The sequence below is a fragment of the Pseudophryne corroboree genome, chromosome 2, assembly GCF_028390025.1.
Source record: "Pseudophryne corroboree isolate aPseCor3 chromosome 2, aPseCor3.hap2, whole genome shotgun sequence".
NCBI lineage: Eukaryota > Metazoa > Chordata > Amphibia > Anura > Myobatrachidae > Pseudophryne > Pseudophryne corroboree.
In genome coordinates, this window is record NC_086445.1 from 69,950,802 (window position 1) to 69,977,004 (window position 26,203).

The window sequence follows — 26,203 nt, forward strand, 5'->3', positions numbered from 1 at the left end:
CTCTCCTATCTACATCTCTGATCTTATCTCCCTTTACAGTCCCACACGTCCTCTTCACTCTGCTAATGCACGCCGACTCTCCTGCCTACTGATTACTTCCTCCCACTCCTACCTCCAAGATTTCTCGCGTGCTGCTCCATTTCTCTGGAATTCCCTACCTCTCGCCCTCAGACTCTCCACCTCTCTTCAAAACTTCAAACGGGCTCTCAAGACCCACTTCTTCACCAAACCCAGCCAAATCTCATCCTAACCCTCTGTTCCACGCTCTCTATGTACCCCATCTGTGTCATCCCTGTCTGTCTACCCCTCCCCTATAGAATGTAAGCTCTCATGAGTAGGGCCCTCTTCCTTCATGTGCTTATCCTTTTTCTTATTTTAATAATCTTCAACTGCACCAAATCCAGCAGTCTTCTGCCACCTGATACTTATTCCAGTGTCATCTGCTGCTGTAGCTATGTTTATTTACCCTGTACTTGTCCTATATTGTCGTCAACTGTAAGTTGCTGTTTTCCTGTTTTGATTATTTGTTTATGTACTCTGCAACTGGGCGCTGCGGAACCCCTGTGGCACCATATAAATAAAGGATAACAATAATAATAAAATAATAAATGGAACTAGTATACTGGGTGGGCAGCACGGCTGGTGTAATGGTTAGCATTGCTGTCTCACAGCACTGAGGTCAAACAGTTTGGGAATATAGCGTATCAGAGGTCACTAATAGTCAGAATGTGCTTCCAATACAGTATATTGAACAACAACTACATTTTAAATTATGGGTGGCATTCTACACGAGAACTACTTGAAGATGCTTTTCTTAAAAAATAAAAAAATAAAATAAAAACAACATAATCATACAAAATTAACAAACACATTTTCTTTGTTCTCCAATAGGGACATAGGGATGACTATGGGTATAACCTGGAGAGGAGAGTCTGGGCACCAAACAGTTAATTATAATTCCCCAGCAACACAGGGCTCCCTCTCCCCTACACCCCGCAGATTATGGAGGGCGCTGCCAATCATTGTTCTAGGATGGAATAGAATTGCACGGAAAAAAAGCTAGTGTAAATAGATAGCGGGACTACCTGCATATAAACTATCAGTCACAAAAGACAGTTAAGTTATTTTTACCAGTCCAATGAATTTCAACAGTTACTCTGAATACTAATAACAGCTGCCAACATATCCTTGCAGCATTAAACGTTTCTGACATTCTAAATGTTCTTTATCTGTCAGAAATGTAACTATATTACAGTCTTCAACAATTTGCGGTTGTGAATTTATTTTGTTCTCATTAACCTTCTCTTCCACTATGTGATGTTAAGAAATCCCTGACGGTTCCTGACTCCCGGCAACTTGTGATTCTATCCTCAACAAAGTTCAGCAAATGTCAAGCTACTTCCACTATTATGGAGCTGAGTTACTGTACTGGAACTCTCTATTGCTGGTAATCTTCTAACTTGGAACCAATGAAATAAGCTTTGCTGTGCACAAACACTAAGAACAATGCGTATGCGTAACTCTGCAAGTATATGGAGGCGGAGAGGGGAAGTACGTACAGTAAAGTTGGGTCAAGTGAGGTCTTCAACATCAAATTTTCTCATGGAGATTACTACAGTAAGATGTCCTGGGCCAGAGCCTTGAGTCGATCCCTGAAGTTCTAATGCTATTACTGTATATGAGGTTTCTGCTTTGCACAACAGGATACAGTACATGAGGCCCCAGAGCAACATGTTTGGGGGGCTGCTGATACATAGCATTCTGCTCTAAAGCCCCCCTTCTGTTTGTTTGAACATGAGTAGGAGCTGGTGCAAGATCAGTGAAGCCCTGTCTGGAACAGATTGCCCATGGAGCTTCTCTATGTATGCACCGGCCCCTGTGCCTGATCAGACACAGGCTCCACTCATCTCCAGGCCTTATATCTATTACAGTTGGTGAATTATTTGATTGCAAAATTAGACCGAAAAAAAACATGTATATTTTGGACTTCATTCAGAGTTGGACGTAGATACAAGTTGTAGCTTTTTTTTGGCCATAATTAGCTTTTTTCTTTTAGCGTGCCATGAATGTAAGCCACTGATGGTACCAGTGATGAGAGACCAATGATGGCCATCTCTACCACTTGCTACATGGGAAGGAGCAGGCCTCAGGGGATGTTGGGGTGGGAAGAGAAGGAAGACAACGGGATGGGTTGCTCATCTCAGGAAGTGCAATGTACCTGTGTTGGTGCGGCCCCGAATCTGAGCCATGACTGCCACCGGTGATCCTCCTTCCCTCGCTGAACATGACACTACCGCAAAGAAACAAGATCCTCTCATCTTACAGCTCCCAGCACAGACCAACTCCTTATCTTATCTGGGAGACAGAACTTTTCTAAGCCTGGCTGGGAGGGAAGGTGAGGAGACAGCAGGGCATGGGATGTCGGATATGGTCATTACTGCCTGTTGTGGCTGCGCTAGAGAGTGGCGACTGCAGCAAAGACCAGCGGCTGCCACCATCATCATGTAGCTACACAATGTCTCTTTTAGGGTCATATTCATAATGAGAAAATAGTGAAATGAGAAACTCTAGTTTTCAATAGTGATGAGCGGGTTCGGTTCCTCGGAATCCGAACCCCCCCGAACTTCACCCATTTTACACGGTTCCGAGGCAGACTCGGATCCTCCCGCCTTGCTCGGTAAACCCGAGCGCGCCCGAACGTCATCATCCCGCTGTCGGATTCTCGCAAGATTCGTATTCTATATAAGGAGCCGCGCGTCGCCACCATTTTCACTCGTGCATTGGAGATGATAGGGAGAGGATGTGCAGCGTTCTCTCAGTTTCTGTGTTCAGTGTGCTGCAAATATCTGTGCTCAGTGTGCTGCAAATATCTGTGCTCAGTGTGCTGAAAATATCTACGTTCTCTTCCTGAAAAACGCTCCATATCTGTGCTGCATTGTAGTATATAGTAGGAGGACAGTGCAGAATTTTGCTGACCAGTGACCACCAGTATTATATAGCAGTACGGTACAGTAGTCCACTGCTCTACCTACCTCTGTGTCGTCAAGTATACTATCCATCCATACCTGTGGTGCATTTTAGTTGTGCGCAGTATATATAGTAGGAGGACAGTGCAGAATTTTGCGGACCACCAGTATATAATATATAGCAGTACGGTACAGTAGTCCACTGCTCTATAAACCTCTGTGTCGTCAAGTATACTATCCATCCATACCTGTGGTGCATTTTAGTTGTGCGCAGTATATATAGTAGGAGGACAGTGCAGAATTTTTCTGACCACCAGTATATAATATATAGCAGTACGGTACAGTAGGCCACTGCTCTACCTCTGTGTCGTCAAGTATACTACAAAAGTTCAGTAAAATGACCCAAACATCAAAATTAAAAGCGTCTGATGAGAAGCGTAAACTTGCCAATATGCCATTTACGACACGGAGTGGCAAGGAACGGCTGAGGCCCTGGCCTATGTTCATGGCTAGTGGTTCAGAGTCACATATGGATGGAAGCACTCATCCTCTCGCTAGAAAACTGCAGTGCCACTCCTAGATGGGCCAGGTGTTTGTGTCGGCCACTTGGGTCACTTAGCTTAGCCATCCAGCGACCTTGGTGCACCTCTTTTTTTCTTTGCATCATGTGCTGTTTGGGGACTATTTTTTAAATCTGCCATCCTGTCTGACACTGCAGTGTCACTCCTAGATGGGCCAGATGTTTGTGTCGGCCACTTGGGTCACTTAGCTGAGTCACACAGCTACTTCATTGCACCTCTTTTTTTCTTTGCATCATGTGCTGTTTGGGGACTATTTTTTAAATCTGCCATCCTCTCTGACACTGCAGTGCCACTCCTAGATGGGCCAGGTGTTTGTGTCAGCCACTTGAGTCGCTTAGCTTAGCCATCCAGCGACCTTGGTGCACATTTTAGGACTAAAAATAATATTGTGAGGTGTGAGGTGTTCAGAATAGACTGGAAATGAGTGGAAATTATGGTTATTGAGGTTAATAATACTATGGAATCAAAATGACCCCCAAATTCTATGATTTAAGCTGTTTTTGTGGTGTTTTTGTAAAAAAAACACCCGAATCCAAAACACACCCGAATCCGACAAAAATTTTTCAGGGAGGTTTTGCCAAAACGCGTCCGAATCCAAAACCAAAACACAAAACCCGAAAAATTTCCGGTGCACATCACTAGTTTTCAATTCTCCTATTTCATTTCACAAATTCATGCCTCCTTACTAAACTTATCACGTCCGAAAAACTGCTCTTTTGCGGAGACAAGGAGGACACTGCAGGGAGGGATCCTTTCAGACCCTTCTGTTGGTCCGGGAAACTGAACGCCATCTACGGAACAGTTTCCCTTTCAACCCCGTAAATAATGCATTTTGGGAGTTTGATGAAATCCCAATTGCTACATCGCCATACTAAAGTATCGGGGGGGTTTCGTTATGAATCCCCTGTGATAGAATGCCGGCAGGCGGGCGGGTGCAAGAAGCCCCTTGCAGGCTCGGCAATGAGCTATGCTCGCCACAGGTTCTATTCTCCCTTTATGGGTGTCGTGGACCCCCATAGAGTGGGAATCACCGACCTCGCCGGTATACCGGCGGCGGTATGGGGCCCCCATCAGGATCCCAGCATCGGTATTGTGACAGCCGGGATCCTGACAAGTGGTATACTAACCGCATACCTATGGGGAGTGACGAAATTATCGTAGCAGGCTGTAACAACGAGATATGAGTATTATTTCCTTTGGGTATAATGTAAAATTGAGAAATAGGGGAGAAATAATTATATAAAAATAGTCTATTTAAGTTATTATGAAAATGCCCCTTAGAGAGATCCTTCAATTTTGTGGCAAATGGCCTCAGCGGCACCCCCTCGGATGTAGGCACCATAGACAGTTGCCCAATGGTAAAGCCAGCTCTGCGTGTGTGTACAGTATGATAAGGAAGATACTGTAGATCGTAAGCTTCACTTACAAGTATTGTGAAATGAACATTTAGAAAACAGCGCTGAAACAAAAGTGGAACATGAAACTGCGGTGCTGAAACTTTACATTTACGAAACAGCCAGTTCCACTGTGAAACGCGTTTCGCGCACAAAGTTACCAGAAGTTCTCTTGTCTCTGGTCTATGTCAGCAGAGGGAGAATGAGCAGAACTAAGAGCAAGATTAAATACCACCACCTGTATCCTGCTGATGTTTCCTATTTTGGGTGAATCCATGCAATATACACGTTGGGTATAAAATGCCGGTGGTCGGGATGCCAGCAGTCAGAATTCCGACCGTGGCATCCCGATGTTTGGAATCCCGACAGGGGGTAAGGTAAGTATATATTCCTTTCCCTAACCCTCCCTACCCATAGCCTAATCCTAACCCACTCACTCCCCCCTGCACCCTAACCCTCTCCGTTGGTGCCTGAACCTAACCCCTTGCCCTCCCGTGCAGCCTAACCCTAACTCTCTCCAGGTCGTCTAAACCTAATCGCCCTCCCCGCAGCCTAAACCTACCCCCCCCCTCCCCACAACCTAACTCTAACCCTTCCCCCACAGTCTAAACCTAACACCCCCAAGGCTTACTTCTCTGGCGCTTAGTAGAGAATCATTGGGATTCTGGCTGTTGTGATCCCGGCGCCGTTAGTGTGTACCTTGTCGGATGCCAGCGCGGGCATTCTAAAACATGTTGGGATTCCGTCATCGCCATTTTGACTGCCGGGATCCTCACCGGATCCCCAATATACAGAAGGTGTCAAATTCCGCATCATTCTGTAGTGGTGGGAGAAATATATATTACACAATGATGCCGACATAAAATGTAACAGTCTTGTCTTATTTTTTAAACATATAGGGGTCTATTCATGAAGCGGTGAAACGCTTTGAGAAGTGAGCCTGTGGAGAAGTTGCCCATGGCAACCAATCAGCTGCTCTGTACAATTGTATAGTATGCAAATTATATATGTTACTTCAATGCTGATTGGTTTCCATGGGCAACTTCTCCACTGACTTCTCCACACTTTTCACTGCTTCATGAATAGACCCCACAGTATCTAAGATAATGCTTCGTATATAAAGAAAACTACAATTATGATGTAACAATGGGCTCACTGGCCAAGGTATATTGCAGAAATATAATTGAAAAATGCTTAAATACTGTGAAGCAATGATGTCATCGAACTTTATAAAACTTACCGGACCACATCTAGCTCCTGGGCATCCAGATCAGCAGTAAGCAATGTTCTGCAAAGATAATAAATGAGTTTTATGAAGTCTTCTTAACTGAAGTTTAAACTCACATCTACCGTAGTGCATAGTAATGATGAGCACGTTCCCAGCTGAACTTTTCACAGCACTGGGACAAGTGTTCTCTATCAATTACAGCATATTAAGTAGCAAATCTTATTGAGTGTAAACAAGCTGTTAATAATGCAAATTTATTCTATGAGGATCATTTACCAACCGGAGCAATTGCAGAGGTACAGCACGTTCTGCTTTTTGAAGTGCAGTTCAGCCGCTTTAGGCATCAATCTGAGGTATTGCATCTGTAATAGGGAAGCTTGTTTCTGCACAAGTATGAATATTTATATTAGGTACTACTTGTAATCACTTTAGGACAGACATATGAAGTAATTAGACTCTTACCCTCGCCCATACCTCCCAACATAACCCTCTCCAGGAGGGACAGAATACTCTGCTCCTGGACTTCCCTCTTAATTTATGATTGCCATCACCTGTGGTATAACACCTTTCTTATCCAATAACCTGTTCAAAACAGGTGCCGGTAATCATAAATTAAGAGAAAAGTCCAGAAGCAGAGCATTGTGTCCCTCCTGGAGAGGGTCATGTTGGGAGGTATGCCCTCGCCAGGCAGCCCAGGTGCAAAATTCAGGGCTTGTAGTTTGTCCCGCACGCTGCCTGTAGCATTAGAGAGGCAGTGTGCAGGGATTTACATGGGCAGACTTCCTGCAATGCTGGGGGTGGGTAACGGGGTGGGGGGTGATGGAGGAGGCCAAGTTCCTGGCTTTATGAGAAGGGGGCAAGTAGGAAACCTTGTTTGTAGGCGCTGGGGACAATGGGCCTAATTCAGACCTGATGGCAGCAGCAAAATTGTTCTCTAATGGGCAAAACCATGTGCACTGCAGGTGGGGCAGATATAACATGTGCAGAGAGAGTTAGATTTGGGTGGGGTGTGTTAAAACTGAAATCTAAATTGCAGTGTAAAAATAAAGCAGCCAGTATTTACCTTGCACAGAAACAAAATAACGTACCCAAATCTACATTTCTCTGCACATGTTATGTATGCCCCCCCTGCAGTGCACATGGTTTTACCCATTAGAGAACAATTTTGCTGCTGCCATCAGGTCTGAATTAGGCCCCATGTTCCGCTACTGTAAAGAACGTCTCATCTTTGCCTTACACTGCAGAATTAGGCACAGTACTGTTTCTAGAAAATCCTATTTCTGTCCCTCTACTCTAATCAGAAGGAGACATATACAATTGTCATCGTCTTAGAGTGCTGTCCCATATGTTACTCAGCTCTGAGGAGCCTAATGATTGCAGTAAGAGTGAGGTGGGTTAAACTTCTATGATGGGAGCTGGCTTGGGGATGTAGCACATGTCTCTAGCCAATTGTGTCCTTAGGGGTGTGTTTCAGTGGAACTTATTTAAGGCTCTGGCTGTGTGGGCCACTTTGTCTTCAGGAGAGTTATGTGATCCATTGACTTTAAATTAGACAAGTGCATGGTCCCCCATGTTTTGGTCCTGGTTCTATTTAATCATTGTGTTTTGTTTTTGGTTTGGCCAAACCACCATCAAGTGTTTTGGTTTGGAGTCAGATTTCAGTTTGGTTTAAAATCGATAAAAGAAATCATAATCATTGATAAAAATGTATCAAAACAGCAAAAATCATGTAATTTTTGCAATCCAAGTCCTAAAACTCACATTTAAAATCCGTATTCTGAACTGTGGGAACATTCAAACCGGGACTTGGTTCGGATGGGATCTCCTTGGGGATCTGGGTTTTGGTTTGGTTCAGATCCACAAAATTCTGGTGAATTTGGATTTCTGGCGAACCAAACCACACATCTCTACCTTAAATTATATTATATACAGTATTGTGTTTTGTTTCAATTAAGTTTTCTTCTTCATTTGCCCTATCTCTTTATCCTGCTCTTCTCCTTTCCTTCCCCCCCCCCCTCCCCCCCCCCCCCCCCCCCCCATCCCTGAGTATATCCATAAGCAGGGATTGTTTTGTAGAAAGCTGGAAAAGGGCCATAGATGCCATCTCCAGGGCACACCATTTGATTGGTCCAGGCATTGTTTCTCGAGGATTTCAATGGTGTTCATTTGTGTATAGTTCTGATCATAGACAACTTTCAGTTGCAGTTGTTCATGAATGCATTAGGATCTATGTGGGTTTTTTTTTTTACCTCAGTGGTTCCTGGTGCATAACTCCTTTGCCCGAGGAATGGGTTTCTCTGGGGTTAACTAAAGATATTTTGCTTCTTAAGCACTTTCCCAGCATGGTGGTCTTGGAAATCTGGGGTGTCAAGTTGCTTGATAACAGTATTATGACGAGGTGTGACAACCTTGGTATGGTAGATACGATCAATCAGCATCATGCTACATTGCTGTTGACTTTACTATATGTCTGCTTTCACATATGGTCTCCAGCTTCAGTGGGTAAGATTTCTGTCTTTGACCCATGAGGCCTGGCGAGTTTTTGCTCTTCTTATATTTGGCAGGTCATCGAGAGAGCATACAGAGTTATTCCTTGACCACGTTCATTCTGCATGCTTAGTATTATTATTATTATTATTATTATTATTATTACATTTTATTTATAAGGTACCACAAGTGTTACACAGCACCAGCACACTTGGGAAGAGTGGGAAGTTCATTACTGTAGACACATGAATACAAGTATGTATGTGGGGCTATTGTTTTGATAGTTTCCTTTATTCGGAAGCTTTATGAGTCTGACAGATCCAGGCCCTCTGTCTATTGCTCCCTTGTTGGAATTTCATTACTCTTAAAATTGAAAGATCTTCCTGACCTTACCAAGACGTTTCTTATTGTGAAGGCCAAAAAGGGTTGGATTCATCTTAACCACATTGTTGCCAATAAGAATCATCAAATTGACTTGCCGTTGCTTCCTGTTATTATAGCGAGCGCTGCAGATGTGATGGTTTCTGATTATGAGACTTGTTTATTTCAGCTTGCTTTTTCTGTGGCATTCCATCGGGCACTTTGGGTTTCGGAGTTGGTTGCCCCTTCCAAAAAGGCAGTGGTGACCATCTCTGCTCCGACATTCTTGTCAGTGAGGAGTCCGTACTTTACAGGTAGCAGCGCTCCAAAACTGCCCGGCAGAGGCAGGTGGGTTTCATTAGCGGGGGTGTATCTAGGGGTCTGAGCGCCCCTGGCAAAGTAAGTAACTGGTGCCCCCCACCTCCCCCACCCAGGGAAGGGGGTTATAGATAGGCTGAGGTCAGGGACACTGAGGGAGAATTACAGGGAGGGTGCGGGTAGGGACAATGAGGTGGAGGGCTTACAGGGAGGCTGAGGTCAGGGACACAGGGGGAGATACGGGGAGGGTACGGCCAGGGACACTGAGGTTGACTTACAGGAGGGTTTGTGCAGGGACACTGAGCAGGGAGTCACAGGAAGACAGAGGTCAGGGACACTAAAGGGGATTTATAGGGAGGGTTTGGTCAAGGACACTGAGGGGCAATTACAGGAGTGTGAGGGCAGGGACACTGAGGGGGGAGTCACAGGGAGGCTGAGGTCAGGGACACTGAGGGAGAATTACAGGGAGGGTGCGGGTAGGGACAATGAGGTGGAGGGCTTACAGGGAGGCTGAGGTCAGGGACACTGAGGAGCAATTACAGGGAGGGTGTGGGCAGGGACGCTGAGGGGGAATTACAGGAGTGTGCGGGCAGGGGGAGATACGGGGAGGGTACGGCCAGGGACACTGAGGTTGACTTACAGGAGGGTGTGTGCAGGGACACTGAGCAGGGAGTCACAGGAAGACAGAGGTCAGGGACACTAAAGGGGATTTACAGGGTGGGTTTGCTCAAGGACACTGAGGGGCAATTACAGGGAGGGTGTGGGAAGGGACACTGAGAGGAAATTACAGGAGTGTGAGGGCAGGGACACTGAGGGGGGAGTCACAGGGAGGCTGAGGTCAGGAACACTGAGGGAGAATTACAGGGAGGGTGCAGGCAGGGACACTGAGGAGGAATTACAGGGAGGGTGCAGGCAGGGACACTGAGGAGGAATTACAGGGAGGGTGCAGGCAGGGACACTGAGGAGGAATTACAGGGAGGGTGCAGGCAGGGACACTGAGGTGGAATTACAGGGAGGGTGCAGGCAGGGACACTGAGGAGGAATTACAGGGAGGGTGCAGGCAGGGACACTGAGGAGGAATTACTGGGAGGGTGCAGGCAGGGACACTGAGGAGGAATTACAGGGAGGGGTGCAGGCAGGGACACTGAGGAGGAATTATGAGGAGGGTGTGGGCAGGGACACTGAGATGGCATTATGGGGAGGGTGCAGGCAGGGACACTGAGGGGGAATTACGAGGAGTGTGCAGGCAGGGACACTGAGGGGGAATTACGGTTAGGGTGCGGGAAGGGACACTGAGAGGGAATTTCGGGGAGGGTGCGGGCAGGGATACTGAGGGGGAATTATGGGAAGGGTGTGGGCAGAGACACTGAGAGGGAATTACAGGAATGTATGGGCAGGGTCACTGAGGGGGCAGTTACAGGGATTGTGCGGGCAGGGACTCTGAGGGGGAATTACAAGGAGGGTGCAGACAGGGACACCAAGGGGATATATGCACACAATACACATACAGTTAAAAACCCCTACAGTTAAAAAAAACCCTCTAGGTATGATGGCAATACATGTCCCAGCAAATCCAGTTGACAAGGTGTGCTGGGACTTGTAGTCTCAACACAGCTTAACAGGCAGTCACTGGTCTAGATACCTTTCCATACAGAGCTCTTTGTAAGCTGTGATCCAGACTGCCAGGATAGACCATGCAGTGCAGCTACGGTACCGCAGAAAATGTACAGGTATGCTCATGCTGCACTGCTGACTGGTGCTGATTGTAGTGGCTGCTGTTTGGTGACAGACCGCGTGGGACCAATGAGAAGGGGAGCGGTTGAGGAAGAGGCGGTGCCTCGCCCCTCCCCATACTTGGAAGTGCCTCACTCCCTGGCTATATTCACCATCATTGTGACTGTAGTCACAGAGTGTCAATACGCTTCTGAGAGTCTGGCAGTGGATGAGCACTGCATAGTGATGTACTTGGTGAGAACTACTATGTAATTCTACCCCCTGGCACGGGTGGCACTGCCGGGCGGCGCCCCCCCCCCCCTTGACTGGCGCCCCTGGCAAGTGCCATCCTGGCCAATAGGAAGATACACCCCTGTTCATTAGTTCCTGATAGGGACTTTCATGTCTGCCGTGTTGTATTAGTGAGGTCTCATATGCCTATACATTCGGATATGTCTGGATCTTGATGATACATCTCTATCTACAGTAGGTATCACTTTAGCTGGGTTCTGAAGCATTGTATCTCTAGAATCAGCCTCTCACCACAAGACTTCGGTATGCATTCTTTCCACATCAGAAGTGTTACTTGTGCGACTGCTGCTGACGTTTTGGGCAAAATTCGAGCCTTGGGTCAATTTAAATCAGCCAATAATAGGTGTCGTATTAGACCTGTTCAGTGAAGTACTGTAACAGTTGTTTTTTGCTCTTTCATTGTTTTTATGTTGGATTCTATATACAGTATGTTTGTGTCCAATGTTCGGTACTCTATACATGTTGGCCAGTTTTGTCTTCTCTCCCTTCTTTCTCCTACTCGGACTTTTCTACTGCCTCTGTTGTTAGTCTTGAGGGATTTAATATTTTGTCTGAACTGACGGACCTAATTCAGCAAATTGAATTATATTTACTTAGTTGCCATTGTCCCTCGGCAGGTTTTTATTTATTATACCTCTCGCTGAGTTAGCTTGTATTTTCCCTGCAGCACCACCCACCACCATCACCTCCCCACCTTGCTTTCCCCATTGTGTTGTTTGTTTATCAGTCCTTGACAAATTCTAATTGCCATTTTATACTGCTTGAACAATTTTGATTGGCATACTCCGCAAAAGGTGTTTTTTTGTTTTTGTTTTTGCTGATCCTCTTTCAGTTGTTTCAAATTGTAATATATCCAGATTATTTTTATTTTTATTTTTTCTCCCTTCATTTAGGAGTTATGTTTTAGGTGTTGAAGGTGTGGATTATTGCACACTCCTATATTGTGAGCTTCTAGGTTTTTGGCATGCAGTTGGGCTCCTGTTTTTCCTGGCTCTCTGAAGGTTAGGTGGATAAGTTTTAGATGTATGCTCTGACACTCTTTTAAGGCAAGAGTTGGTAAATAAATTTGGTTTTCTGGAATAATTGGTCATCTATTTTGATGTCAACGATTTGGATAAAAGAACTGCAGTGGATTTAATGAGATCCATTGTTGGTGATCTTGCTAGACTATTAATGGCCTTGCCTTCCTGTGCAAGTCATGTCATTTGTCCTGTTAATGTTCCTATAAATTTTCCAAAATCCAATCCAAAACACAATATTCAAATTTAAAATCTGAAATCCGACAGGAATATACAACACTGGGACTCAGTTCGACTCGGAAACCCAAGATATCCGAATGAGGACTTTGATAGACTCGACTAGTTTAGCAATGACAGTGTTCACTTGAGTGATGAGTGTATGACATTGTTTCTTGAAGATCTATATAGGGCGATTTATCCGTTGGTGTCCTTTATTGTAAGGTATGGTGGCATTCTGTAGTCAGAACCTGGGACAGAATGGCAGGTCATCAATCCAGGTGCAATACGTATACCTTCTTTGACTGGTTTTGGCAGCATCATCACCCTACCGGGTGGGTAAGTTAGAGGGTTGAGTGGATTGTTGTTAGTTTGTTGTGCATTGTTGGATTGCCTTGATTCTGGCTGTTCTTTTTCTTCCACCATACTCATTTCGTTTTAGGAAGTTCCATTTATTCCACTTATTTAAATAAATAGCTAACCATTTTTCTGGCAAAATTCAAGTGTCCATGTCTTTATATTTCATTATTATTATTATTATTATTATTATTATGGTTTATCTGTATTTGGTACAGTATGCATGCATGACGCCCCTCATGTCAAATGCAGCTGCACCCTTGCATGCTGCTTTACTGGCCCTGGTTTAAGCTAATATCCTTAGTAACTTACTCAGATGTCAAATCTTCATGCAGCTTTTTCAGATGCAGCAGAAATTGCGAAAGCCTGCAGCGGCCATTTTTTAACAGGCCTATGCGACGGGGCGGCTTGCGCATCCCCATTGTGTGTGAGTGATCCCTACTGCAGCTGGAGGCGTCTACTTGTAATAGACACCTCCTGCTGCATTACCATACAGAGCTCCAAGGAAGCGGCAGAGATAGCTACTCCGTCCACTTCTGAATGACCCTCAGTGTTTGCTCCACGTGTGCTCTGTATTCCCTACCACATGGACCCAAACACACACACAAGGGTTAGTTTAATCTGACATCAGTTAACTTAAAGTAATATGTCCAGCAATAATGAAATGCGAAAATGATGAAAATGCTACTAATACTGTACACCCATCAATGGTATTAGGCCAATAATATGTACAGCAACATAGTAGTAACACACTGTATCACTGCTGTGAGTAACGGTATTACCGATTCCAGTACGTTACTAATATGCTGATTATTAATACCTTGCACAATACTCATACTAGTGTGTTATAATATTCCCATCAGTAATAATATCTTACTGTTAAACCCGCCAGAAGTAACGTCACTGATACTCTATCCTCAGCAGTAGTAATAAAACACCAAATAATACGCCTGTAGTGATAATACATTGCTAATTTCTCCATGAACTGTGCATTTCTTTAATATGCTCATTAGCATAAGATTCCCATTAATATGCCATTAGAAATAATTTCCGTTCAATTTCACATCAGTTGAGCAATGGACGTAAAATATTTCCCCTTCCAAAACAATATGACACTAATAAACCAAGCAGGTAATACTGATAGAGCAAATCCAAACTCAAGAAGAGGCCTCGGAGAGAACTGCACCCAGCAGATACCTGTTATTTTTCAGTTGTCGCATCTTCCTGTGATGTACAGTATCTCTCGCAGGGTTCCTTTCCTAGAGAAGCAAAACCACCAATTCCCACACCCTACAAAAAATAAAAAAACATAAATAAGAAACATTAAGAAAAAAAAACAATGCACCTTTCAGATTCCAAGCTCTGGTGCTGACACTTGAGTCGTGCGCATTTGCTGCTGGCCGCTGTTCTGAGCAGCCATAGAGCAGCCATAGCGACCCACTTGCTAGTCTATGCGAGCATCTTCCTAAATAGGGTCGACACTCAATAGGTCGACCACTATTGGTCAACAGGCACTAGGTTGACACCTTAAAAAAGTTGAAATACCCCCAGCACACTGAAAAATTACCTGTAACAATACCTGAACCTATCTGGTAATAGAATTTCAAAGAAATTGGTCACATGCGTTTGCAAATGCATGTGACCAATTTCTCTGAAATTCTATTACCAGATAGGTTCAGGTATTGTTACAGGTAATTTTCAGTGTGCTGGGGGGGGATAACGGGGGGTGGGGTGGGGGCACCCCCCTTCTGTGTCTGCTGTTTGTTTGTGACTCCTCCTCTTTTTTAGCAACTGATATATAATTATCTCCAGGAATGATTGAGCAGCTATCACTGTTTGTTTTTTTGGTGTTGTTTTCTTCGTAAAGTGACCGGGAACCCTAATCAGTACACTGTGTCCCCTCATATGGCTTGCTTGGATCGTAAAGTAAGAAAAAGTTAAAATAAAATAAAAATGTGAAAAACTCATGTCGACCTTTTTATGTCTCCACATTTGCCGTGTCAACCTAATGGCTATGTCGAAATTTTCTAGGTCTTGACCTAATGCATGTCGAACAATAGTGGTCGACCTATTGAGTGTCAACCTAATTAAGGTTGACGTAAGGACCGTATACAGTACCTACAGTATGTGTATACTAAAACTCCATGCGGCTGCATATGAAAGCCTGTCCTGGCCATTGCTCTTACATCTACAGCTACAGTACACCAGCACCATGCTGGGTGCAAAACATTCGGCTGTAAAAGACATCCCCCATCTCTGTCCGCACATTGCTATCGAGCAAAGAAAACCTCTTGCAATCCATTGTCATTCTCATAACACTCCTAATGGACATGTGGCTGCCCAATTACCACCGAGAAACACCCATTTGATGGATGATGGATGGATCAATTCATATGCACTGTGACTCTGAAATAGACCCACTGTCTTCTAAAATAGGGATTATTAAGTTGAGTGTGGGCAGATAATACAAAATAAGATTTGTGATTTTTTTTCTGGTGTCTTGGCTCACCCTGGATGTTGCGCTGAGCTGAGTGGGTGGCGGGATTTGAATTAAACTATCACCGGCAGCCCTGTATCCAGTGTCAGACTGGGGCATGCAGGGCCCACCGGGGGAAGGCAGTGATAGGGGCCCATGTTAGGGGTGTGGCCAGACTGCAGAGGGGGTGTGGCCTGCCACCTCATTGGTTTGACTAACCATTAGAGAGTGCAATGTCTGGGCCCCTTAATCAATATATACAGTAAATTCAGCTGCTGCATGCATGATAATGTACCAGATTAATAACAGCAATGCACTGTAGAAAATACACCATAGTTCAGTATAACATATGTATAATGTATAATTCAAGTGCACAGTCTGGAACCTAATCCTTAGAGCAGGAGGTGGGCCCCCTGGCAGTAGGGCCCACCAGTGGTTTCCCCTGTACCCCTGTGGGCCAGTCCATGCCTGTCTGTAACACAGCCACTTTATGGGGTTCCGTCACTGTCTGTTGGGAAGGAGCCACAGAATGCCCAATATCTGACAACGTGGAACGATCAATCAAAGTTCTTTAGTACAAAGCCCCCAATGCCCTCTGTGTATCCTTCAACATTTTGCAACATTAAGACTGAACCTTGGGTATTCCATAAATTGTTGTTCGAAATGTTTAATTGAGAATTCTCCAAGCGGCTTTGAAGCCATTAAATAAGGGAAGAAAACATCATCAAGATGAATCATCATTATGTTCCAGGGAAGCCATTTATCATTGCGATCAGGAACCTGGAATGTCAAACTCAATAAATGAAATGGTCCATTGAAATAATTCCACCCACTGAAGCAGAGCTTGAATATATAGAATGCTTAATTAGGTGTAGTAGATTAACAAATTTATTTGTAAAATGTGTTATTCAAAGCACACATTTGCATGAAACCAGATGCCTATGAAGATTGCAGAACAACAGGAGAACGCTATAAAGACATTACACCACAAAATGACCCTATTCTGGTTTCACACTATTAGTCCAGCAAATTGTTTCTTGACAATGCAGAATGAGTTTAAATAACTTGGGTTGATAATTAGCGGTGAACAAATCTGCCACAGGTTCGTTGATGGAGTAATACAAATATTGGGTCAGAAGTCTTTGCATGGCAAAACAAATTACCACAAATTGTAATACTAGTTCATATAAAAAAATGTGTAATAAAAAAAAAAAAGATGTTATCGCGTACTGTAGAAGTTATAGCTGCACCTTGGCTGATTTTATCATTGTCTTATACTGTAGATGCCTAGCAAGTACAAATTAGTCAAAGGCCAACTGACCGTGAAATACTGGAAGGATAAAAGCCAGCATCACTGTTAAACATGGATTTGTTAATGAGCACTTGTGTTGCGCCGTCTGCACTCAGTGCTACGTACTGTAAGTGCATTGTGATTGTATTCAACTTGCCCTGAATGCAGGACAAGGAGCTGGCGACATCTGAAAAACCCAAATATACCACTCGCTATAGGTTCAAATGTGAATGGAATCAAGTGTCGCCCTGGTTTTATTTAAAAGAACTGTGTTTAGTAGAGAACATGGGCGTAACTACTGTATAGTGGTTGCAAGATGTGCCATTGTTACGGGACCCAGAGGCTTAGGGGGGCCTGGACCCAAGTTATAAGATTGCATACCAATTTCCCAGATTTGCCGACTAAACAATTAGGTCTGAGCCATTGCCCAGCCTGAATTGTGTGACATTACATTTTCAGTGAGGGTGTGTGTGGTTGATAATAGTAAGGGGGTACTGTAATGTGGCATGATTTGAACTGGAAGGAACTCTAATGTGGAACAATATGAATAGGGTGCACTCTAATGTGGCATAATATGAACTGGGGACACTGTATGTCATAATGTGAATTGGAGATACTGTGGCATAATGTTTACTGGGGACACTGTATGTCATAATGTGAATTGGGGATACTGTGTTGCATAATGTGTACTGGGGACACTGTATGTCATAATGTGAATTGGGGATACTGTGTTGCGTAATGTGTACTGGCAACGGGGTGCATTCACAATGCCGGCTGTCAGGATACTGGCAGTCAAAATACTGATGCCGGGATCCCAACAACGGTCAGAATCCCGGCGCTGGAACTCCGAAAGGGCCGGGGCACCGAAGCCGGAATCCCGACAGCCTGCATACCGTTAGTTTATTAGACAGCTTAGGTTTAGGGCTAAGGGTGGAGGGGAGTTAGGTTAGGCTCCAGATGGGAGATTAGGGTTAGGCTGTGGGGAGGGCAAAAGTTAGGCACCCCCGGAGGAGGTTAGGATCAGGCTGAGGGTGTGGAGAAGGTTAGGTTTAGGCAGCAGGTAGGGAGACTCAGGTTTAGGTACCTCCGGGGAATGGATAGGGTCAGGCGCCAAGGGAGAAAGTAAGGCTTAGGCTGCAGGAACAGACGGTTAGGGTTAGCAGGCAGGTGAGGGGGTAGAACACCCCAAACTCACCACTGTCAAGATTTCCACCTTCGAGATCCCAGCGTCGGTATTACGAACGCCGGGATCCCAAACGCCGGCATTATATACTGAATCCCTGGCAACACTACAGTGTGACATCATGTAAACTAGGGAACTACGGTGCATGGTAAAATAAACTAGGGCATTACTATGGAGCATAACACTGACTAGGGCCCGCAAAGTTCTGGTTACGCTCCTGGCAAAGGACACTTGGAAAATCTTTGATTTATTGTTATAATAGCTAGAGATGTGCACCGGAAATTTTTCGGGTTTTGTGTTTTGGTTTTGGGTTCGGTTCCGGTTCCGTGGCCGTGTTTTGGGTTCGAACGCGTTTTGGCAAAACCTCACTGAATTTTTTTTGTCGGATTCGGGTGTGTTTTGGAATCGGGTGTTTTTTTCAAAAAACCCTAAAAAACAGCTTAAATCATAGAATTTGGGGGTCATTTTGATCCCAAAGTATTATTAACCTCAATAACCATAATTTCCGCTCATTTTCAGTCTATTCTGAACACCTCACACCTCACAATATTATTTTTAGTCCTAAAATTTGCACCGAGGTCGCTGGATGACTAAGCTCAGCGACCCAAGTGGCCGACACAAACACCTGGCCCATCTAGGAGTGGCACTGCAGTGTCACGCAGGATGGCCCTTCCAAAAAACACTCCCCAAACAGCACATGACGCAAAGAAAAAAAGAGGCGCAATGAGGTAGCTGTGTGACTAAGCTCAGCGACCCTAGTGGCCGACACAAACACCTGGCCCATCTAGGAGTGGCACTGCAGTGTCACGCAGGATGGCCCTTCCAAAAAACACTCTCCAAACAGCACATGACGCAAAGAAAAAAGAGGCGCAATGAGGTAGCTGTGTGAGTAAGCTAAGCGACCCTAGTGGCCGACACAAACACCTGGCCCATCTAGGAGTGGCACTGTAGTGTCAGGCCGGATGGCCCTTCCAAAAAATACTCCCCAAACAGCACATGACGCAAAGAAGAAAAAAAAGAGGCGCAATGAGGTAGCTGTGTGAGTAAGATAAGCTACCCTAGTGGCCGACACAAACACCTGGCCCATCTAGGAGTGGCACTGCAGTGTCACGCAGGATTGCCCTTCCAAAAAACACTCCCCAAACAGCACATGACGCAAAGAAAAATGAAAGAAAAAAGAGGTGCAAGATGGAATTGTCCTTGGGCCCTCCCACCCACCCTTATGTTGTATAAACAGGACATGCACACTTTAACCAACCCATCATTTCAGTGACAGGGTCTGCCACACGACTGTGACTGAAATGACGGGTTGGTTTGGACCCCCACCAAAAAAGAAGCAATTAATCTCTCCTTGCACAAACTGGCTCTACAGAGGCAAGATGTCCACCTCATCATCATCCTCCGATTCATCACCGTGTACATCCCCCTCCTCACAGATTATCAATTCGTCCCCACTGGAATCCACCATCACAGCTCCCTGTGTACTTTGTGGAGGCAATTGCTGCTGGTGAATGTCTCCATGGAGGAATTGATTATAATTCATTTTAATGAACATCATCTTCTCCACATTTTCTGGAAGTAACCTCGTACGCCGATTGCTGACAAGGTGAGCGGCGGCACTAAACACTCTTTCGGAGTACACACTTGTGGGAGGGCAACTTAGGTAGAATAAAGCCAGTTTGTGCAAGGGCCTCCAAATTGCCTCTTTTTCCTGCCAGTATACGTACGGACTGTCTGACGTGCCTACTTGGATGCGGTCACTCATATAATCCTCCACCATTCTTTCAATGGTGAGAGAATCATGTGCAGTGACAGTAGACGACATGTCCGTAATCGTTGTCAGGTCCTTCAGTCCGGACCAGATGTCAGCATCAGCAGTCGCTCCAGACTGCCCTGCATCACCGCCAGCGGGTGGGCTCGGAATTCTGAGCCTTTTCCTCGCACCCCCAGTTGCGGGAGAATGTGAAGGAGGAGATGTTGACAGGTCGCGTTCCGCTTGACTTGACAATTTTACTCACCAGCAGTTCTTTGAACCCCTGCAGACTTGTGTCTGCCGGAAAGAGAGATACAACGTAGGTTTTAAATCTAGGATCGAGCACGGTGGCCAAAATGTAGTGCTCTGATTTCAACAGATTGACCACCCGTGAATCCTTGTTAAGCGAATTAAGGGCTCCATCCACAAGTCCCACATGCCTAGCGGAATCGCTCAGTGTTAGCTCCTCCTTCAATGTCTCCAGCTTCTTCTGCAAAAGCCTGATGAGGGGAATGACCTGACTCAGGCTGGCAGTGTCTGAACTGACTTCACGTGTGGCAAGTTCAAAAGGTTGCAGAACCTTGCACAACGTTGAAATCATTCTCCACTGCGCTTGAGACAGGTGCATTCCACCTCCTATATCGTGGTCAGTTGAATAGGCTTGAATGGCCTTTTGCTGCTCCTCCAACCTCTGAAGCATATAGAGGGTTGAATTCCACCTCGTTACCACTTCTTGCTTCAGATGATGGCAGGGCAGGTTCAGGCGTTTTTGGTGTTGCTCCAGTCTTCTGTACGTGGTGCCTGTACGCCGAAAGTGTCCCGCAATTATTCTGGCCACCGACAGCATCTCTTGCACGCCCCTCTCGTTTTTTAAATAATTCTGCACCACCAAATTCAAGGTATGTGCAAAACATGGGACGTGCTGGAATTTGCCCATATTTAATGCACACACAATATTGCTGGCGTTGTCCGATGCCACAAATCCACAGGAGAGTCCAATTGGGGTAAGCCATTCTGTGATGATCTTCCTCAGTTGCCGTAAGAGGTTTTTAGCTGTGTGCGTATTCTGGAAAGCGGTGATACAAAGCGTAGCCTGCCTAGGAAAGAGCTGGCGTTTGCGAGATGCTGCTACTGGTGCCGCCGCTGCTGTTCTTGCGGCGGGAGTCCATACATCTACCCAGTGGGCTGTCACAGTCATATAGTCCTGAGTCTGCCCTGCTCCACTTGTCCACATGTCCGTGGTTAAGTGGACATTGGGTACAACTGCATTTTTTAGGACACTGGTGAGTCTTTTTCTGAGGTCTGTGTACATTTTCGGTATCGCCTGCCTAGAGAAATGGAACCTAGATGGTATTTGGAACCGGGGACACAGTACCTCAATCAAGTCTATAGTTGGCTCTGCAGTAATGATGGATACCGGAACCACGTTTCTCACCGCCCAGGATGCCAAGGCCTCAGTTATCCGCTTTGCAGCAGGATGACTGCTGTGATATTTCATCTTCCTCGCAAAGGACTGTTGGACAGTCAATTGCTTGGTGGAAGTAGTGAAAGTGGTCTTACGACTTCCCCTCTGGGATGACCATCGACTCCCAGCAGCAACAACAGCAGCGCCAGCAGCAGTAGGCGTTACACTCAAGGATGCATCGGAGGAATCCCAGGCAGGAGAGGACTCGTCAGAATTGCCAGTGACATGGCCTCCAGGACTATTGGCATTCCTGGGGAAGGAGGAAATTGACACTGAGGGAGTTGGTGGGGTGGTTTGCGTGAGCTTGGTTACAAGAGGAAGGGATTTACTGGTCAGTGGACTGCTTCCGCTGTCGCCCAAAGTTTTTGAACTTGTCACTGACTTATGATGAATGCGCTGCAGGTGACGTATAAGGGAGGATGTTCCGAGGTGGTTAACGTCCTTACCCCTACTTATTACAGCTTGACAAAGGCAACACACGGCTTGACACCTGTTGTCCGCATTTCTGTTGAAATACTTCCACACCGAAGAGCTGATTTTTTTGGTATTTTCACCAGGCATGTCAATGGCCATATTCCTCCCACGGACAACAGGTGTCTCCCCGGGTGCCTGACTTAAACAAACCACCTCACCATCAGAATCCTCCTTGTCAATTTCCTCCCCAGCGCCAGCAACACCCATATCCTCCTCATCCTGGTGTACTTCAACACTGACATCTTCAAACTGACTATCAGGAACTGGACTGCGGGTGCTCCTTCCAGCACTTGCAGGGGGCGTGCAAATGGTGGAAGGCGCATGCTCTTCACGTCCTGTGTTGGGAAGGTCAGGCATCGCAACCGACACAATTGGACTCTCCTTGTGGATTTGTGATTTCGAAGAATGCACAGTTCTTTGCTGTGCTTTTGCCAGCTTAAGTCTTTTCATTTTTCTAGCGAGAGGCTGAGTGCTTCCATCCTCATGTGAAGCTGAACCACTAGCCATGAACATAGGCCAGGGCCTCAGCCGTTCCTTGCCACTCCTTGTGGTAAATGGCATATTGGCAAGTTTACGCTTCTCCGACGACGATTTTATTTTAGATTTTTGAGTCCTTTTTTTACTGATATTTTGTGTTTTGAATTTTACATGCTCTGTACTATGACATTGGGCATCGGCCTTGGCAGACGACGTTGATGGAATTTCATTGTCTCGGCCATGACTAGTGGCAGCAGCTTCAGCACGAGGTGGAAGTGGATCTTGATCTTTCCCTATTTTTGGAACCTCAACATTTTTGTTCTCAATATTTTAATAGGCACAACTAAAAGGCACCTCAGGTAAACAATGGAGATGGATGGATACTAGTATACTTATGGATGACGAGTGACTGACGACACAGAGGTAGCTACAGCCGTGGACTACCGTACTGCGTCTGCTAGTATAGAGATGATAATGATATAAAATATATATATATATCACTACTGCAGGTATATATAATATAATGACGGACCTGCTGGACACTGTCAGCAGACTCCTAAACTACTAGTATGAAGATGATAGAAAAAAAAACCCCACCACAGGTAGGTATACAATTATGGACGAGCACTGACGACACAGAGGTAGCTACAGCCGTGGACTACCGTACTGCGTCTGCTGCTAATATAGACTGGATGATAATGATATAAAAAATATATATATATCACTACTGCAGCCGGACAGGTATATATTATATAATTAATGACGGACCTGCTGGACACTGTCAGCAGAATGCGTTTATAGAATAAAAACACCACACGACGATGTTTAACTTTTTCAGGCAGACAATCACAATATACTGGTGGTCAGACAGTGGTCACTGGTCAGTCACACTGGCAGTGGCACTCTGGCAGCAAAAGTGTGCACTGTTAAATAATATGTACTCCTGCTACTGCTCCCCAGTCTCCCCCACAATTAAGCTGTGTGAGCACTGAGCACTCAGCACAGTCAGATATACATAGATGATGCAGCACACTGAGGCTGAGCACAGATATGGTATACTGTTACTGTGTCACTGTGTATCGTTTTTTTTCAGGCAGAGAACGGATTATATTAAATGCTAGTATAGAGATGATAATGATATAAAAAAAATATATATATCACTACTGCAGGTATATATAATATAATGACAGACCTGCTGGACACTGTCAGCAGACTCCTAAACTACTAGTATGAAGAAGATAGAAAAAAAAAACCCACCACAGGTAGGTATACAATTATGGACGAGCACTGACGACACAGAGGTAGCCACAGCCGTGGACTACCGTACTGCGTCTGCTAGTATAGAGATGATAATGATATAAAAAATATATATATCACTACTGCAGGTATATATAATATAATGACGGACCTGCTGGACACTGTCAGCAGACTCCTAAACTACTAGTATGAAGAAGATAGAAAAAAAAACCCCACCACAGGTAGGTATACAATTATGGACGAGCACTGACGACACAGAGGTAGCTACAGCCGTGGACTACCGTACTGCGTCTGCTAGTATAGAGATGATAATGATATAAAAAATATATATCACTACTGCAGGTATATATAATATAATGACGGACCTGCTGGACACTGTCAGCAGACTCCTAAACTACTAGTATGAAGAAGATAGAAAAAAAACCCCACCACAGGTAGGTATACAATTATGGACGAGCACTGACGACACAGAGGTAGCTACAGCCGTGGACTACCGTACTGCGTCTGCTAGTATAGAGATGATAATGATATAAAAAATATATATATATCACTACTGCAGGTATATATAATATAATGACGGACCTGCTGGACACTGTCAGCAGACTCCTAAACTACTAGTATGAAGAAGATAGAAAAAAAAACCCCACCACAGGTAGGTATACAATTATGGACGAGCACTGACGACACAGAGGTAGCTACAGCCGTGGACTACCGTACTGCGTCTGCTAGTATAGAGATTATAATGATATAAAAAATATATATATATCACTACTGCAGGTATATATAATATAATGACGGACCTGCTGGACACTGTCAGCAGACTCCTAAACTACTAGTATGAAGAAGATAGAAAAAAAAACCCCACCACAGGTAGGTATACAATTATGGACGAGCACTGACGACACAGAGGTAGCCACAGCCGTGGACTACCGTACTGCGTCTGCTAATATAGAGATGATAAAGATGATAGAGATGAACAAAAAAAATATAACACTACTGCAGGTAAATATTTATATAATATAATGAATGACGGACCTGCTGGACACTGTCAGCAGAATGCGTTTATAGAATAAAAAAAAAAAACACCACAGGAGTGTTTAACTTTTTCAGGCAGACAATATACTGGTGGTCACTGGTCAGTCACACTGGCAGCAAAAGTGTGCACTGTACTCCTGCTATAACTGCACCCCAGTCTCCCCCACAATTCAGCTGTGTGAGCAGTGAGCACTCAGCACAGTCAGATATACATAGATGATATTATCATGCAGCACACTGAGGCTGAGCACAGATATGGTATGTGACTGTGTATCGTTTTTTTTCAGGCAGAGAACGGATTATATTAAGTAATAAATAAAACTGGTGGTGGTCAGTCACTAGTAACTAACTATCAGCAAAACTCTGCACTCTGAGTACTCCTAATGCTCCCCAAAATTACTAAGTAATCAACTCAAGTGTCTCTATCTATTCTAACGGAGAGGACACCAGCCACGTCCTCTCCCTATCAATCTCAATGCACGTGTGAAAATGGCGGCGACGCGCGGCTCCTTATATAGAATCCGAGTCTCGCGATAGAATACGAGCCTCGCGAGAATCCGACAGCGGGATGATGACGTTCGGGCGCGCTCGGGTTAGCCGAGCAAGGCGGGAAGATCCGAGTCTGCCTCGGACCCGTGTAAAAAGGCTGAAGTTCGGGGGGGTTCGGATTCCGAGGAACCGAACCCGCTCATCTCTAATAATAGCTACAAAAGAGCTCATAAAAGTAAGATAAATAAGATGGTAATATGTTCTCTAGTATTAGTAGAACAGATATTGCTATATTACGTTTACTGATGTTGTTATTGTTCATCCTCCGAGTACTGTACGTATGGTTATGGGTTGGTTGGTTGGTTGGTTGGTTGGTTGGTTGGTTGTTTGGTTGGTTGGTTGGTTGGTTGGTTGGTTTTTAACAAATCAGGCAAAGTTGAAAGTTTTGTTGTAGTTATTGTTATTGATTTTTTATTGTTATTGCAATTAACATAAATACGAAAATAAAAATAAAAAGTCTGATTTCAGGGTCTAATAATATATTTGTTCTCCACTTAAGTACCTCTTTATTGTTCCTTCCAAGCCAGCCTTCATTGTAGCACTTTGCTCATTTATGTAACTGTGGGAGATCATTACTGTATGTTGTTTTGAAAATTGAACTCACTAAACCAGCGGGACACTTCCACCGCCCTAAGCAAGGGGCAAATATCCCAAGTGGATAAATACTGAAACATTTGTGGCAAACAAAGGAATCAATATCTCTGCATTTATTTGTACAACTAAAGAGATGGTTTAGGGTGCTGCAAAGTTTCTTAAATAGTGCTAGAAAATGAGATGTGGTGTCTTAGGACCTCATTTTCACCATCCGCATTTAAGGATGCAGATGACAGGTGGTACAATCAGCTAAACTCGCAATGCGATAACTGAGTACATCGCATGGACACATCAATAATCGCATGCAGGGACAGAGCTTGCGAGAAAGCTCTGTCCCTGCGATGACACTCCGCAGCACCACCGGGGTATTTTTTGTGAAAAATACCCCAAGTATGTGCTGTGCATGCACCGCCACCCAACATCACCACAGCTACCACCGCCGCTGGCACCACCTCACCATTGCAATGACTTCCCCCCTCGTGCCCCCCCCCCTCCCCGACCACTGATCATACTTACCAGCGGTGATTGGTACTCTGGGGCACGCTGCTGTTCCTCAGGGCTCCCTCCTGCTGTGACCTTCACTGGTGTGAAGTGAGCTGCTGCTTTGATCAGCTTGTGTGTTCATCAGACACATATAGCTGATCACCAGAACTGCGTCCCCGCATAGACAGCTGGGCAGGGGCTGCATATCGCAGTGA